General features: G+C 42.1%; 1 protein-coding gene across 1 annotated transcript in view; it reads left to right on the forward strand.

Annotated features, from left to right (window-relative positions):
* Positions 1-7: 7 nt before the first annotated feature.
* Positions 8-16,379, forward strand: part of MRAP2 (melanocortin 2 receptor accessory protein 2) — a 50,773-nt gene continuing 34,401 nt past the window's right edge. Inside the window, exon 1 of the mRNA XM_029944723.1 lies at positions 8-83. The gene's annotated coding sequence lies outside the window, so the exon portion shown is untranslated. The remainder of the gene's footprint in view (positions 84-16,379) is intronic.

A 16,379-nucleotide genomic window follows, 5' to 3' on the forward strand; every position in this document is an offset into this window, starting at 1 on the left:
CCCGGGGCGGCGGCAGGAGGCGGCGGCGGCGGAGCTCACGCACCTCGCAGGAGCGGTGCCCGCGGGCCGGGGAGCGCCAGCCGGTAACCGCGGGCGAGACGGGGCTCCCAGGGCCACGCAGAGCCGAGTAGGGGGGTGCCGGAGGCTCGAGAGAAGGCAGGCAGTCGGGCTCCGTTGGGTTTCGGGGTGGATTTTAGTTGGGGGAATGTTTGGGAGGATGGGAGTGGGAAGAGGAAAACTGGGGCTTGACGGTGTGCAGGAGAAGAGTGAGACCCAGTGGAGAGCACCCGAGTTTAAAATCTTCCTCGCAGCCGGCTGATGGGAGCGTCCCGTCCGAAAAGGCTGGGAGCGGTGGCGCTCGGGGCTGGGGCTTCGGCTTGGTTCCGCTCCGCCGGGAAGGCCGTACACCTCCTCCCGCCCGTGAAAAACTTTCCATGCCCTGGTCTGCCCGCCACCTCGGTGCCCTACAACGGAGAGCCCTTGTGGGCGCAGGGACCCTACGCATCCAGCGGAAATGCGCCGTCCGCTGGCCCCGGGGGCACGCCCCCGGCAGTGGGCAGGGTTCTAGGAATCAACCCTGGCTTCACAGTTAATTCATTTTGTTTGCGCTTTGGAGCTCGCCTGTAGGTCATTTTACTGATTAGAGAGAAATACTGGTTTCGTTTTTCTCCTGTTTCCATCCTTGCTGCATAATTGATTGAGGAAGACAAAAGGTCGCCTCTTTGGAAAGTTGTTTGGAGGCTTTGTGGTTTCCTAAGCAGTTTAGAAGTCTGGAGGAATCCAAGCTATTACTCTGGATTTAATCTCATGACAAAAGGAACCATTTAATGGTGTCCTGAAAGCAAAGGGGGGTTGGGGGAAATTGTCCAGGCTAACTTCCATCTATAAATCCTCCCGAAAACCCCAAAGGTAAGTGATAGTATTTCCAGCTGGCCTGTGAAAAATACTTAGGTTGAGATACAACTTTTCCAACGGAATCCTCCAGTTAATAGTGGAGTAGAGGTCTGGAAACTAGGACTGTGAGGTCAGTGCCCCTTAGGTACATAGCAAGGGGTGCCTTACCAAGAACACAGGCAGGAAAGTGGCCTGGTCTGCCGCTGCTAAGGTCCAGCATGGGACAGGCCACCATGAGTTGGAATGCCCACATCGAGGGGTTATGCTCTAAACATCCAATGTTCATGGAAGATGACAGGGTATGAGCAGGTACAGAAGGCAGACTTGCTCCCAGTTTGCTTCTTTCTGGGAGCAAAGAAGTGAGATCTTGAAACCCAAGACTGGGCTGGATTGCTCAAGGCCCAAGTAACAGGCATCCTAGAGCAGTGAAAGCATTCACAATCACACTTAAGCAGGCTTGATAGAGGAGAAATCCAACCAGACTTTTCGAAAGAGGGGTACATTGAATCCTAGCAGCTTTCCAGAACAAATTTTTAAGGGAGAAAGCTCAAGACCACCTAGGAAAGTATTGTTTTGTGACTGTGTGTGTGTTGTTCTGGTTGCTCATCCTGCTGCCTCAGCAGAGTGTACATACCTATCCCTGGCTGCCCTGTCCATCCTTCTAGGCTGCCCCCACTCGCTCAGGGTGGGGTTTCACTTTGCAAATTATGTCAGCTGTACATTCTGGAAAATGTAGCTTCCTCTTCCCTTTTACTCTAGGCCTGATATTATGCCAATCAGAATTCATCCATGAATCCTTTATTTTTGACCTTTTATTTTTTTAAGAGTTTTTATTTAAATTTCAGCTAGGTAACATGGTGTAATATTAGTTTCAGGTGTACAGTATAATGATTCAACACTTTCATACGACACCTGGTGGTCATCACAAGTGCCTTCCTCAATCCCCATCACCTGTTTCACCCAGTCCCCCACCTGCCTCCCCTCTGGTAACCGTCAGTTCTCTAGAGTTTAGAGTCTGCTTCTTGATTTGCCTCTCTTTCTCTTTTCTCCCCCCTTTGTTTCTTACATTCTACACATAAGTGAAAATTATGTGGTAATTTTTTCCCTGACTGACTTATTTTGCTTGGCCTAATACTCTCTAGCTCCATTCATTTTATTGCAAATGGCGAGATTTCCTTCTTTTTGATGGCTGAGTAATATTCCATTGCATATATATATATACACCACACCTTCTTTATCCATTCATCAGTTGATGGACACTTGGGCTCCATAATTTGGCTGTTACAGATAATACTGCTATAAACATTGGGGTTTTATAAATTGGTGTTTTGTGTTTATTGGGCAAACACCTAGTAGTGAAATTGCTAGATTATAGGGTAGTTCTGTCTTTTAACTTTTTGAGGAAACTTCATACTGTTTTCCAGAATGGCTGCACCAGTTTGCACTCCCATGAATAGTACAAGAGGGCTCCCCTAGCCCCACATCCTCTGCAAAACCTGGTTTGTTTCTTGTGTTGTTGATTTTAGTCATTCTGACAGGTGTGAGGTGATAGCTCATTGTAGTTTTGATTTGCATTTCCCTGATAACCAGTGATGTTGAGCATCTTTTCATGTGTCTGCTGGCCATCTGTGTATCTTCTTTGGAAAAATTCATGACTTCTGCCCACTTTTAAATTGGATTATTTGTGTTGAGTTTTATAAGTTCTTCATACATTTTTGGTTACTAATTTTTTTATTGGATATGTCATTTGCAAATATCTTCTCCCCTTCTGTAGGTTGCCTTTTACTTTTGTTGATTGTTTCCTTTGCTATGCAGAAGCTTTTTATTTTGGCATAGTACCAAGAGTTTATTTTTGCTTTTGTTTCCTTGCCTCAGGAGACTTATCTAGAAAAAGTTCCCACAGCCGATGTCAGAGAAATTACTACCTGTGATTTCTTCAATGTTTTTTATGGTTTCTGTTCTCACATTTATTTAATTTACCTTGAGTTTATTTTTGTATACAGTGAAAGAGAATGGTCCAGTTTCCTTCTTTTGCATGTGACTGTCCAGTTTTCTCCAACACCATTTGTTAAAGAGACTCTTTTCCATTGGATATTCTTTCATGCTTTGTTGAAGATTAATTGATCATATAATTTGGGTTCATTTTCTGGGTTTATTCTGTTCTGTTGATCTATGTGTTTATTCTTGTGTCAGTGCCATCTGTTTTGATTACTACAGCTTTGTGATGTAATTTGAAGTCTAGAAGTGTGATGCCTCCAGCTTTGCATTTCTTTTTCTTCTATTCTTTAAAAATTTTTTTAAAGATTTTATTCATTTTTAAGAGAGAGAGAGACAGCATGAGCAGGGGAGGGTCAGAGAGAGAGAGGAAGACACAGAATCCAAACACAGGCTTCAGGCTCTGAGCTGTCAGCACAGAGCCTGATATGGGGCTCGAACCCACGCACCGTGAGATCATGACCTGAGCTGAAGATGCCCAACCGACTGAGCCACCCACGCACCCATTTGCATTTCTTTTTCAAGATTGCTTTGGCTATTTGGCTAACCACTTTTGTGGTTTCATACAATTTTGGGGGTTTTTATTCTAGTTCTGTGAAAAATGCTGTTGGTGTTTTGATAGGGATTGCATTAAACGTATAGATTGTTTTGAGTTGTATAGACATTTTAACAACATTGGTCTTCCAATCCATGAGCAAGGAATGTATTTTCATTTCTTTTGTCATCTTCAATTTCTTTCATCAGAGTTTTATAGTTTTCAGAGGATGGTCTTTCACCTCTTTGGTTAGGTTTATTCTTAGGTATCTTATTTTTTTGGTGCAATTATAAATGGGATGGCTTTCTTAATTTCTTTTTCTGCTGCATCATTATTAGTGTATAGAAATGCAACAGATTCCTGTCCTTGCTTTTGTTTCCTGCACCTATATTGAATTCATTAATCATTTTCAGTTGTGTTTTTTTGGTGGAGTCTTTCAGGTTTTCTTTATATAATATCATGTCATCTGCAAACAGTGAAAATTTTACTTCTTCCTTGCTGATTTAAATGCCGTTTATTTGCTTTTGTTGTGTAATTGCTGTGGTTAGGACTTCCAGTACTATATTGAATAAAAGTGGAGAAAGTGGACATCCTTGTCTTATTCCTGATCTTAGAGGAAAAGCTCTTACCTTTTCCTCATTTAGGAAGCTATTAGTTATATATGGTCTTTATTATATTGAAGTATGATCCCTCTAAATCTGTGTTGAGAAGTTTTATCATGTTGTGTTTTGTCAAGTGCTTTTCTGCATCTATTGAAATAATTCTATGGTTCTTATCCTTTCTTTTATTAATATGATGTATCATACTGATTGATTTGCAAATATGAACAACCCTGGCAATCCAGGAATAAATCCAAGTTGATTGGGGTGAATTATTTTTTAAGGTACTATTGGATTTGGTTTGCTAATATTTTGTTGAGGACTTTTGCACCTATGTTCTCTTTTTTGTGTGTTTTCTTTATCAGGGTAATGTTGACTTCATAAAATGATTTTGGAGGTTTTCCTTCCTTTTCTGTTTTATGGAATAGTTTGAGAAGAATAGGTATTAAAACTTCTTTAAATGTTGGGTAGAATTCAGTTATAAAGTGTGTGGTCCTGGACTGTTGTTTGTTGGGAGTTTTTGATGACTGATTTGATTTCTTTGCTTGTTATCAGTCTGTTCAAATTTTCTATTTCTTCCTGTTTCAGTTTTGGTAGTTTATATACTTTTAGGAAATTATCCATTTCCTCTAGGTTGTTCAATTTGTTGGCATACAGTTTTCATAGTATTCTTCTATAATTGTTTGTATTTCTGTGGTGTTGGCTGTTATTTCTTCTCTCTCATTTATGATTTTATTTATTTGAGTTATTTTCATTTTTTCTTGGTAAGTCTGGATAAAGATTTATCAATTTTGTTGATTTTTTCCAAAGAACCAGCTCCTGGTTTAATTGATTTGTTCTATTGTTTTGTTGTTGTTGTTTTGCTTTTTAGTCCCAATACCATTTATTTCTGCTCTAATCTTAATGATTTCCTTCCTTCTGCTGGCTTTAGACTTCATTTGTTGTTCATTTTCTAGCTCCTGTAGGTGTAAGTTTAGGTTTTTATTTGAGATTTTTCTTGCTCATAAGGTAGGCCTGTATTGCTATATACTTCCCTCTTAGGACCACTTTTTGCTGCAGCCCAAAGGTTTTAGACCATTGTGTTTTCATTTTCATTTGTTTCCATATATCTTTTTATTAATTCTTTTATTTCCTGGTTGACTCATTCATTGTTTAGTAGAATGTAATTTAACATCCATTTATTTTTGGTGTTTCTAGATTTTTTTCTGTGGTTGACTTCTAGTTCCATAGTGTTGTGGTCAGAAAGGTGCATGATATGACTTCAGTCTTCTTGTATTTGTTGAGACTGGTTTTGTGGCCTAATATGTGATCTCTTCTGGAGAATGTTTATTTTTGACCCTTTAATGTTTTCAGTGTGGCCGTGACTTGGCAAGGTACTTCCTGGTGCGCAGTCTCATTTACTTCTCACAACTAAGTGGCTGTTGCTATTTACATTTTACAAAGCTGGGGACAATCAACTAATTTAGTCACTGGTTCCTGCTCCCCATTATGGATGGCCAAAGTGTGTCCTGCCTTTGCAGAAGCATTTTGCAAAGTCGCAAACTATCCCTAAGGATAAAGTAGGGGAACAGAAGATGAATGACAAGGCTCTGTCCCTGTCCCTCCTTGGTATTATTTATCAGGAAAAAGACATAGAGAGGACATTTATCAGAGATGTGGCAAGTGCAAATCTGGGAGGATATTCCATGAGACACATTTTATATCTGGGCAAGAGATAATACCAGAAGGCTGAAGTTCTAGTCCTGCATTTAGGTTCACAGTCAATTTAAAAAGTGAACGATGGAGTGGCCCCACTGAGCAGCAATTCATGTAAAAGAAAACAAACAAACAAACCCAGGGATTTCAATGGCTCACCGAGCCCTGAATGGACCATAATGTGAAGTAGCTACTTAGTCACAAACTTGGGTTGCACTGACAAGGACAGGCCTTTTTTTTTTTTTTTAACAGATATTTGTATGTATGGAGCTTATTATGTGCCAAGCATAATTATGAGTGTTTCGCAATTTATCTCAATACCTATAACAACCTCATGAAGTAGGGAATATAATTATCACCATTCTCATGTGAATGATTAAGAAGGGTGAAGCACAGAAGCACTAAGTAATTTGTTTAGGATTACATAGACAGTAAACAGTAGGGCTGGTATTAGAACCTGGGCCCTTAGCCACTACCATCTACCTCAAACCTGTGGTGACTGGATCATGGGAGCCTAGGCTCCCTCCACACAGCGTCCCCTGCTGGCAGCCCCTTAGTGAAGGACAGAAACTAACTTTGCAGCATCCAGAGCTAAGTGACCTGGATGATGAGGGTCAGAAGACTAGGCCACGTGAGGAACGCAAGTGTGTAGCCTGGCAGAGAGGAGCCTTGGCCACTTATGAGACCAGTCCTCAGGTACCTGAAGAAGAGGAAGTAGATTTGTTCCCAGTATCAGATCAAGCCAAATTTGGGTGATTTTCTTTCAGAACTGGGAGAGGATTCCCCACCAGTGAGAGAGTGTTGAGTTTTATGTCTCTGCCCCTTTCAATGCTCAAATTCCTCAACTTTACTAGATACATAAAAGTAAAATTAACTTTAAAAATAACTGGAAATTATAGTCTATCCTAAACATTTGTATGTATGGGTCTGTGGATACTGAATTAAGGTTTTGACTGACACACATTCAAATTCTTTGAAATTCCGAAAGATCGTGCTAGACCACCAAGTAGAAATTTTAGTGTATATAGTTGAGAACTTTTCCATAACAAACCCCACTGGCCCCTTCAAGAATATGAGGATTAAGAGAGGAGACTTTATTAAAGAGATTTATTCAGAAAGATAATTTCCTTCATCCCAAATCCAGCAAGGGGGACTTTTGAGGAACCACTAGTTGAACTGTACATTGTGTTTTTTGCATTTGGGGCTCATGTGGTAGCCTGGGCAGTAGGATCATCTGCCTCCTGAGAATTTGTTAGGGCACAAGATATCATACGACTTCCTGTGGGACCAAGTGAGATCATGTGGGAAAGAGGGTTGGCCTGGAGTCGCTCTAAATTCAGCCCAAGGTGAGGATACCCCAGCAGCTAGAGTTTCCAGAAATCCAGAGGCTATGGTAAGAGTGAGCTGTCAGCTGAAGGAAAATGAGTATCACTAAAGCACCCATAAAGAAAATGTGTGAAGGCCATTAATATAGTCCTGGCCCCTTACTTTGATGTTGGTGGGGCAAGAAACTGGCCAGCAGTTGGACATAAAGTAGAGAAAAAAGAGATCAACATTCCCCCAATCCATGCAGAGACCTGCGTGCAGCAGCAGCAGATTTAATGTTATAACCAGGTTGGAGTTTCTTTTATTTCCAGGCTGCACACTTGAATTCTTTTGGGACTTTGAAGTGGTTGCTTGAGCAGAAAGGTCTACTCAAGGATCTACTCAAGTTTAGAGAAGGAAAGAAAATATTTACTTACCTAGAGTACAGGGGTGTCAGGCTTTAGAAGGCTGGATCATCAAATAAAAATGCAATGAATACTTGAAATAAAATACCCCATAAGATTATCAGAGTTCTCACATGTCCATTAGTCTATTGTTCATGGCTGAAAGCAACTTTCGCACATGATTATCATATTCCCCAAAGTCATGACTTATCTTCAGACGACCCATAGCAAGTGATCAGGAAAAGAAATGGTTTTCCTTAGGGAGTCCAGACTTATGGGACATGTTCAAGGTTTTATTATTTGGGTTATGAACTTTTAGACAGGATGGTCATGCTATTTTTGGCTTATCTCAGGGTACAAATGATTTTTCTTCTTGACTGGAGAATAAGAACTGCTTAGTCTAATAGAAAGAGGAGAAAGTATGCAGTTTTACTTCTCCTTCCTTGCAAACATGATTCTTCAATCCATTATGGTGGTGCTGACATGTGAAGTAAAGAACCAGAAGTTGAGCATCTTTTTATGAAATACTAGAACAACAGATGTTAAAGTCTGAGTTGAATTGTTGTTTGTGCCTCAGTTACCAAGATCTATGATATTTTCACCTTACTAGAGAACATTAATAAATTTTATAACCCTTCATGTGAAAATAATTTATAAGACTCAAATATTATTGTCCTCAAAGGTGCTTTTATTTTCTTCATGTCCTTGGTAACAGCAAAAACAACAATTACAGGCAGAGGTGGGGCAGGACGAGGGGACTGCTTCCTACAGGTCAACTCTACAGTTTCCTGGTTGATTAAGAAAGACAAATTAGATGTAAGTGAGGATATGTGGGTGTAAACAGTACTTGTATTTCTGTTAATCTTTGTGTAGATTCCCCCCCAAATACAATTCTCTTGTGTGGAAGAAAAAAGAGAAAAAAGGAGAGCAACAGGTGAATTTGTGAAGATCTGGATGTCATATCATGTCAACCAACATATATTCCAACCCGTGCTCCTCTAAAATCTCCATTAAATTATTTCAATATAAGAAAATTAACCCATGGTACCACAAGCAAATATGTATTTATCTTGAACATTCATTTGATATTTGCAGTTTACTTGATAACATATCTATACATAACTGAATCAAAAATATAATCTTCTAAGTCTTCTTTTAAATGCATTTTAAGGGGGAACAGAAGAGAAAAATAGAATTGATGTTTGATCAGGTCCCACAGCTGTGCCAGCTCAGAGTATGGATTATATATGCTTGATTTGAAATAGCAAAGAGTAACGGTCTGTTTGCTGGATGTTACATGTACTCCAGACTTGGAGGTAGGAACATTGATCCAGGAGGATGAGACAGGTATGTCCTGAGACTTGGGAGGGGCTGATCTCCCCAGTCCTCAGCAGGCAGAGTAGGGAACCAGCATGTCTGGCCCTTGGCCGTGCGAGGCTCTGTCTGGCTGTCTTCTGGCCAGTCCTTCCTTGCAGTTGAGGAGGCCCAGGGGAGCCTGAAGCCTAGAGCCTGGCTGGCCTTGCTCTGCCAGACTCCTGTCTGCTTGTAATTAGGGAATGTACTAGGTTGGCAATAGGTAGGTGGAGAAACCAGAAAAGACATATATCTTAGTTTAAGAATCCCAGACCAAGCGGGTATGATGATCATGAGAAAATGTAGCCTTCCTATGGCTCTGTCTGGAGCTCTTGAATAAACCACTGCTTTAGTTTAAATTTCTTTTTCTGTGGAACAAAGATTGGAATACCTGGCCCTTCTCCCTTTGGCTTATTTGTTAAAAGAATGATTCAGCTCCAGGCTGTAAAGAACAGTGTGTGCTGTTTGGAGACAGATAGCAGCATGAGCAGTAAATACAAAGTAGGCTTGTTTGCTAGATCATCCTCAAAGTGATTTAAGATATGGCCAGTTTCATTCTCCTTAGCCCTATTATGCTGAATGTTTCACAAACTCCACTAATTAAAATGGAAAGGGTGGTTGTTTCCCTAGTACTGTTAAAATTGTAATTTACCTGGCCATGATATTTTATAATAGCAGCTCTATAAATCAGCATGAGAGTTCAGAGAGAGGCGAAGTCTGATCCTGAGGGAGGCTGATTTATACTCTCATTATTAAAGTGAGAGATACAGGTAATCCACGTGACGGGATTTGAATGAAGGGAGAAAGTCCTTGTGGGCTTGGGCAGGACTCTGGGGAGGAAGTGGTGACTGAGCATTATTATCAAAGGTTGGCAGGAATCCAGAGTGGGGGGAAATGGCAGTGCAGACCAGCAGGTGGAATAGAGTAGGCAAAGCTCAGAGGACTGTCTTTGAGCCTCCCCTACCTGGCTCCTATGCTGTAATGAGCCTCTCTTTCATGATGATCCTGTTCACTTATTGTCTGCCTGTGTCGTCAGGTTTTTGCATTGCACCTTAATGTCTCTGTGTGTGTATTTGAAGGGGTGATATTTAACAGAGGAGAGTTTGGTTTCAAATACAAGCCTGAATTTACTGCGAGGACAGGCCTTGACTTTTGAACCTCTACAAAATCTTTCATAGTGGAGCTCATAGTGTTTAAAATATCCTCATTGGACTGAATGGACCCATCCTCATTTTAACATGTTCTTCTTGAAGGACATGTTGATGAGAACATCATAAATTTATTTGTCAAAGATGGTGTATAGTGGGATAGATTAATGACATTTCAAAAATAGTTTTCTTTCCAGAAAGTTTTTATTATTTAGTTACAGTAAAAGCGGTTGGTTTAGTAAGGCAATTTAATGGACCTAGAAGAGTTTATTATTTATTTATTGTTAATTTTTATTTGTTTTAAATGTTTATTTATTATTATTTTTTTAAATATTCATTATATTTTTTGAGAGAGAAAGAGCTAGAGCATGACCAGAGGAGAGGCAGAGAGAGGAGACACAGAATCCGAAGCAAGCTCCAGGCTCTGAGCTGTCAGCACAGAGCCCGAAGTGGGGCTCGAACTCACAAACCATGAGATCATGACCTGAGCTGAAGTAGGATGCTAACTCGACTGAGCCACTCAGGCGCCTAATGTTTATTTGTTTTTTAAGAGAGAGAGAGAACGGAGGAGGGGTAGAGAGAAGAGGTAGAGAAAGGATCCAAGCTGTCAGTACAGAGCACAATATGGGGCTCAAACCCATGAACCATGAGATCATGACCTGAGTTGAAGTCAGACGCTTAACTGACTGAGCCACCCACCTGTCCCTAGGACAGTTTAGTTAATTAAAACTATATTAGTTTGCTAGGGCTCTCATAACAAAATATCAAATACTGAGTAGCTCAAACAACAGAAATTTATTTCCTTACAGTTCTGGAGACTTGAAGTCCAAGATCAAGTGTCAGCAGAGGCTGGTTTCCTCTGAGGGCTAAGGAAGGATGTGTTCCAGGGCACTCTGTCTGGTTTGTAGGTTGCTATTTCCTTCAAAAGTCTGTCCCTCTGTGCACAAGTGGCCCTGGCATCCCTCTCTGTGTCCTTATTACTTCTTGTAAGAACACCAGTAAGAATGGATTAGGGCCCGCCCTAATACCCTCATTTTAACTTAGTTACTTTGCTAAAGGCATGGTCTTCAAATGTAGCCACATTCTGAGGTTTGGTGGTTAGAGCTACAATATACAAATTTTGGGAGGACACAGTTCAGCCTGTGACAGCACCATATAGATACTGTACTATATATACATACACCCATGTACACAGAGGCACACACACAATTTTTCCAAATAGACACACATCATTGAATTTGTGTTGCAAATGGAAAGTACTTGGTATTTTATTAAGCTACAGAATCAGAGATTCTGTAGAAGAAAATCTCACCGCATCCCTTGAAGTCCTTTCCTTTGCTTTCAGAGAAGATGAATATCTAAGGCATTTGGGGCAGCTGCCACGTGAATGCAGTGGACAGAGGCAGTGAAACGCAGAACCACATAGAAGTATCTGCCTGCCATCAACATGTGGATGTCACCTTGAGGTTTCCTTTCGTGCAGAGGACCGCCTTTACTGTGAGATTATCTCTTTGTCACTTGGACGGTGCTTAAAATGACTTTTTGCTTATGGGATGAGAATTGTTAATAGTCATTTTCAAAAAATGTCCTCATTTGGCAAAATAAAAATATTGGCAGTCCTCTGTTGCAGATTCATAAATTCTAGCTGGTCTCCAGAAAACATTCCCCAGAGACTGGAGCCAGTTTTAGGAGATTACAGTGTTTCCTCTTTGGGACTTGAAATGCGATCTGCAAGGATGCTCTGGAAGCTTTGAATGGTAGCTTGTAATGAACTTCTGCCCACATGAGGTTGGCTAATGACAGGGACAGCGGAAGGTGAAGCTGGCCAGAAGGAGAGCTGGGGAGCAGTCCGTGTATCTCCAGGACTGGTGGCGGCAAGGGGACCCCAGCCGGGGCAGCACCGGTCTTTTCCCCGCTGCCCACAGCTTTCTCGGTTATGGAGGAGGAGGATTCCTCACAGCCTGGCTAGACTATTCCTTTTACATGGAAAGGAATCACCACGAGGGCTCTGGAAAAGAGCGAGGCTGACTCCTTAAAGGCCGGCCATAGCAGAAGGACCTACCCCGGGGCGGGGGGGGGGGGGGGGGGGGGGGGGGGGGGGGGGGGGGGGGCAGTCCTGGATGTCCCCTGGGGTCATCTTCTGCTTCAGGGAGCTCTATATTACCCTTCCCCCAAGGACAGTGGTTGGGAAGTGCTGATTGTTATTATTTTCTTATTAGAAAAGTTGTTTAGAACTTTTTAAAATTTTGGTAAAATACGGATAACATAAAATTCACATTATTGTTCAGCCATTGCCATTATCGCCTCCAGAACGTTTTCATCATCCCAAACTAAAACTAAGTATCCACTAACCCATAACTTTCATTCCTGCTTCTCCCAGACCTCAGCAACCACCATTCTACTTTCTGTGTCTAAGTACCTTACACAGGGGAATCCTGCAGTATTTGTCCTCATGTGTCTGGCTTATTACACTAGCATAAGCTGTCAAGGTTCATCCATGAGGTAGCATGTGTCAGAATTTCTTTTTAAGGCTGAATAATACCCATTGCATGAATATACTACGTTCTGTTTATCCATTCAACTGCCAGTCTACAAAGGGACCGCTTCTAGCTTACAGCTTTGTGAATAATGCTGTTGAGGACAGTGGTGTACAAATAGCTGTTGGAGTCTCTGCTTTCGATTCTTTGGAGCATATTTCCAGAGCTGAAATTGCTGGATTATAAAATATTCCATGTTTAAATTTGTGAGGACCTGCTATCCTGCCTTTGATAGCAGCAGCATACCTTCCATCAACAATGCACAAGTGTTCCAATTCCCTCTGTCCTTGCTAGCACTTGTTATTTTCTGGTTTGGTTTCTGTTTTTGTTTCATAATAGCATCCTAATGGGTGTGAAGCGATATCTCATTGTGAAACACTCCTTTGTGGTAGTTGGTTTTTTTATTTGACTCTAGTACTTTTTTTTTGTATTTTTGAAATTTTTTAAACATTTACTTATTTATTTATTTATTTTAATAATAGTTTATTGTCAAATTGGTTTCCATATAACACTCAGTGCTTCTCCCCCACAAGTGGCCCCCTCCATGACCATCACCCCCTTTCCCCCATCCCCTCCCCCTTCAGCCCTTGGTTTGTTTTCAGTTTCAATAGTCTCTCATGATTTGTGTCTCTCTCTCTCCCCAACTCTTTCTCCCTTAGTACTTTTAAACATACTTTTTTCTGGGGGTGCCTGGGTAGTTCAGTTGGTTAAATATCTGACTCTTGGTTTCAGCTCAGTCATGATCTCATGGTTAGTGAGTTTGAACCCCACTTTGGGCTCCATGCTGACAATGCAGAGCCTGCTTGGGATTCTCTCTCTCTCTCTCTGCCCTTCTGCTCTTGCTCTCTTTCTCTCAAAAATAAATAAACTTGAAAACAAACAAACAAAATACATAATTTTTCTGAAGGCTCAGGGATAGAGCAAAAATAGACAGTATTGGGGACCCAGAAAACCCTAACTATAACAGAGTGGTCAACTTGGGATTCCACTGATATGTTCAATATGCCTACAATTTCTTGAAGTCCAGACCAAGGAAAGTGAGGTCAGAAAGAGGGAGCAGTTGAACTTACAGCATTTCTGTGGTGGGCACCCCAGCCCGCCACGGGAGTGGCCTCCTTTGTGGCAGCAGTAGGACATTGTGTGGGATATAGAACACACAGCACAGCATCCTGACACTTGTGTATGGGGTAGAGGATTAGAGCCCTGCTTTATTATATTACATAACTCCTCTGTCCTATTCCACAGTCATCAGTTAATCTTTGGATCTTAAAGTTTTTTTCCCAGACCTTGGAAAGCATGTTCTCCGGTCTGCTCGGCCATTTTATTCCTTATTGTAATTCACCAACTTGATGCCGTGGTTATAAATCATTCTTTTCCACTTGGTCAGTGTGACTCAGTTCATTACCATTCTCAGCCCTGGAGGACTGTGAAAACCTAGTTTTCTAAATCTTCAGAGCTGGGGCTGATGCGTGGTAGCTGGGAGCAGTGTGCCTGCTGCCCCCACACCTGCCTCAGAGCCACACCTCCTCTCTTCTCTGGAAATCCTTACCTGACGGAGGCTTCACGGCTTCTCTCTGGAGTGTGTTTTCACCTGTGTGGGTATGATGCTCCTCTCAACATCCAACTAAAGTTTCTGTTAGGATAGGAGAACTCTGTTCTCAAGTTCAGGGTCGAGTAAGAGAATAAAAGAAGATAATTTTGTGGCCTCGCCGCCACAGGAGAAACTAATTCAACAAGTACTGTGTTTCTGCTGTAAGCAAGGCCTTGTGTGGGTTGCTGGAAATACAGCAGGGAGTAAAGTAGAGGAGGCCCTGCCCTGTTGGTGCTTATGGAAAAGGGACCTGAGGGGAGAGGAGGGAACTGGAGGGCTGGTCCACGCAGTTCTTTCATAGTCTGTGCTGTGGTGCAATGCAAAAAGATCTATTACCATCTCCAAAGATGCTGTCAAAGGGCTCAGGGATAGTCACTGTGTCCCAGCACCTAGGGACAGAGTTAGGAAATGCTAACTTTAAAATTCACTTTCTAGTCTGTTTCCTAATATGTGGCTTCCTAGGGCATTAAGAGGAGGAGGTGGATCCAAACCACTGTCCTCGCTGAGGCACCAGCTGGTGGAAGAATGATGCCCACTTGTTAATGAAGCATGTCTCCATTTCAGGTGTTGGCTGAAATTTATCTCCACAAAATCTTAAGTGCTGTTTCTGGTTTTGGAAGTTGTTCTTCTATTGGGATTGATTCTGATTTTAAGACCAAATAGACTTCAGGCTTGGGAAACCTGCTCCATGTTTTGCTCCTGGAAACAAGTTACTGCTGTGCGGCAGAGACATGGGGATAGACAGGAAGAAGATACATCCACATTTTTGAGGTCTGATGGGTAACTGGGTACTTTCAAGGAAATACCCAAGAACCGTATAAAACTTGATCGTGCAGAGAAATTTGAGAATATGTCCATTTCAGAAGGGAAGAGGTGTGTGTGTGTGTGTGTGTGTGTGTGTGTGTGTGTGTGCGTGCGTGCATGTGATAGCTCTAGGCTGAACTGAGTGGCCAGATTCAGACTTCAAAAGTAAGATGCACACTCAGGTAGTTAGGAGGAGAGTATTCCAAGGTCCCAGAAGCCAGACCTCTTTAATTGGAAGAAATAAAAATCCACACCATGTGAAAGAAGTTGCTGACTTAAAACAGATTCACAGAGAAGGAATTTGCAAACTCGAGATTTAAAGTGATAAATACAGGTAGAAGGCGGTGGGTCACAGAATCTATAAAAAGGAAAAGTAAACTGGAGAACAGGACCGTGTCTGCATTTTTAAAAATTTATTTAAAAAAATTTTTAATGTTTTTTATTTATTTTTGAGAGACAGAAACAGTGCAAGTACGGGAGGGTCAGAGAGAGTGGGAGATACAGAATCTGAAGCAGGCTCTGAGCTAGGTGTCAGCCCAGAGCCCAATGTGGGGCTCAAACCCATGAACCATGAGATCATGACCTGCGCAGAAGCTGGACGCTTAACCAACTGAGCCACCCAGGTGCCCCTGCATTTTTTTTAAAGCACTGCCCTGGGAGGAGACTACAGAGGCTCTGATTTTAGAAGTTAAAGCATAATTCCTTGTTGGGATGCGTTGCCTTTTAGAAGTGCGCGAGGAACACCCAGGGGCTCTGGTCTATCATGAGCCTGACTCATAACCTTGCAGACTCTCGGTTGATCTTTATGTGGCCCTACCCACTGAAGTGTGGGCCAGGTGAGTGCACCATTGGTCTAGACTTCGGGAGGCCTAGTCACCTCTCTGTGCAATAAAGGAATTAAGCTTCTGAAGCTGTGATTCAGAAGTTCTGACCTAAGGCTCCTCAGCCACCAGAATCAGCCTAGCCAGGCTTTACCTTTGGTTTCTCAAATGCCTTTGCTTAGAGAGAGAAAGGGTGATGGGTCAAGAGAGTGACTTCTTTGTGTTTCACTGGGGACAGTTGTTCCTAGGAATAGAAGGAAGAAAGAGATAAGAACAGATAGCTAATGAGACCTTTATGGCACAGACCATAATGGAGATTGGCATCCTGGGTGGCATGCCCACTACTGGAGTTTGGGGGTTCAAGGGAAAGAAGATAGTGTGACTGCAGTTGGGAATTTTGATCTCAAATCTGAATGGGTCGTTAGGTCTTCCTCCATACGTCCTGTTTACTATGGGGCTTTGGAGCTGTGACACTGGCCAGCAGCTTCTTGGAGTGACTTTCTGGCTGTGCTGTCAGGTGTGTGTGTGCACACGCATACGCGTGTGCACAGGCATGCGGACACATACACACACATGCATACTCCTTTTTTTTTAGGGTTTATAGGCATCTATTGGATGTCTCCTTAATGTTTTAGTCCTGTGACTGAGTTGGCGGTCACTTGGAAAAGACATCTGCTGATGTTTATACCTTAATATGG

The sequence above is a fragment of the Suricata suricatta genome, chromosome 7 (assembly GCF_006229205.1).
Source record: "Suricata suricatta isolate VVHF042 chromosome 7, meerkat_22Aug2017_6uvM2_HiC, whole genome shotgun sequence".
Classification (NCBI taxonomy): domain Eukaryota; kingdom Metazoa; phylum Chordata; class Mammalia; order Carnivora; family Herpestidae; genus Suricata; species Suricata suricatta.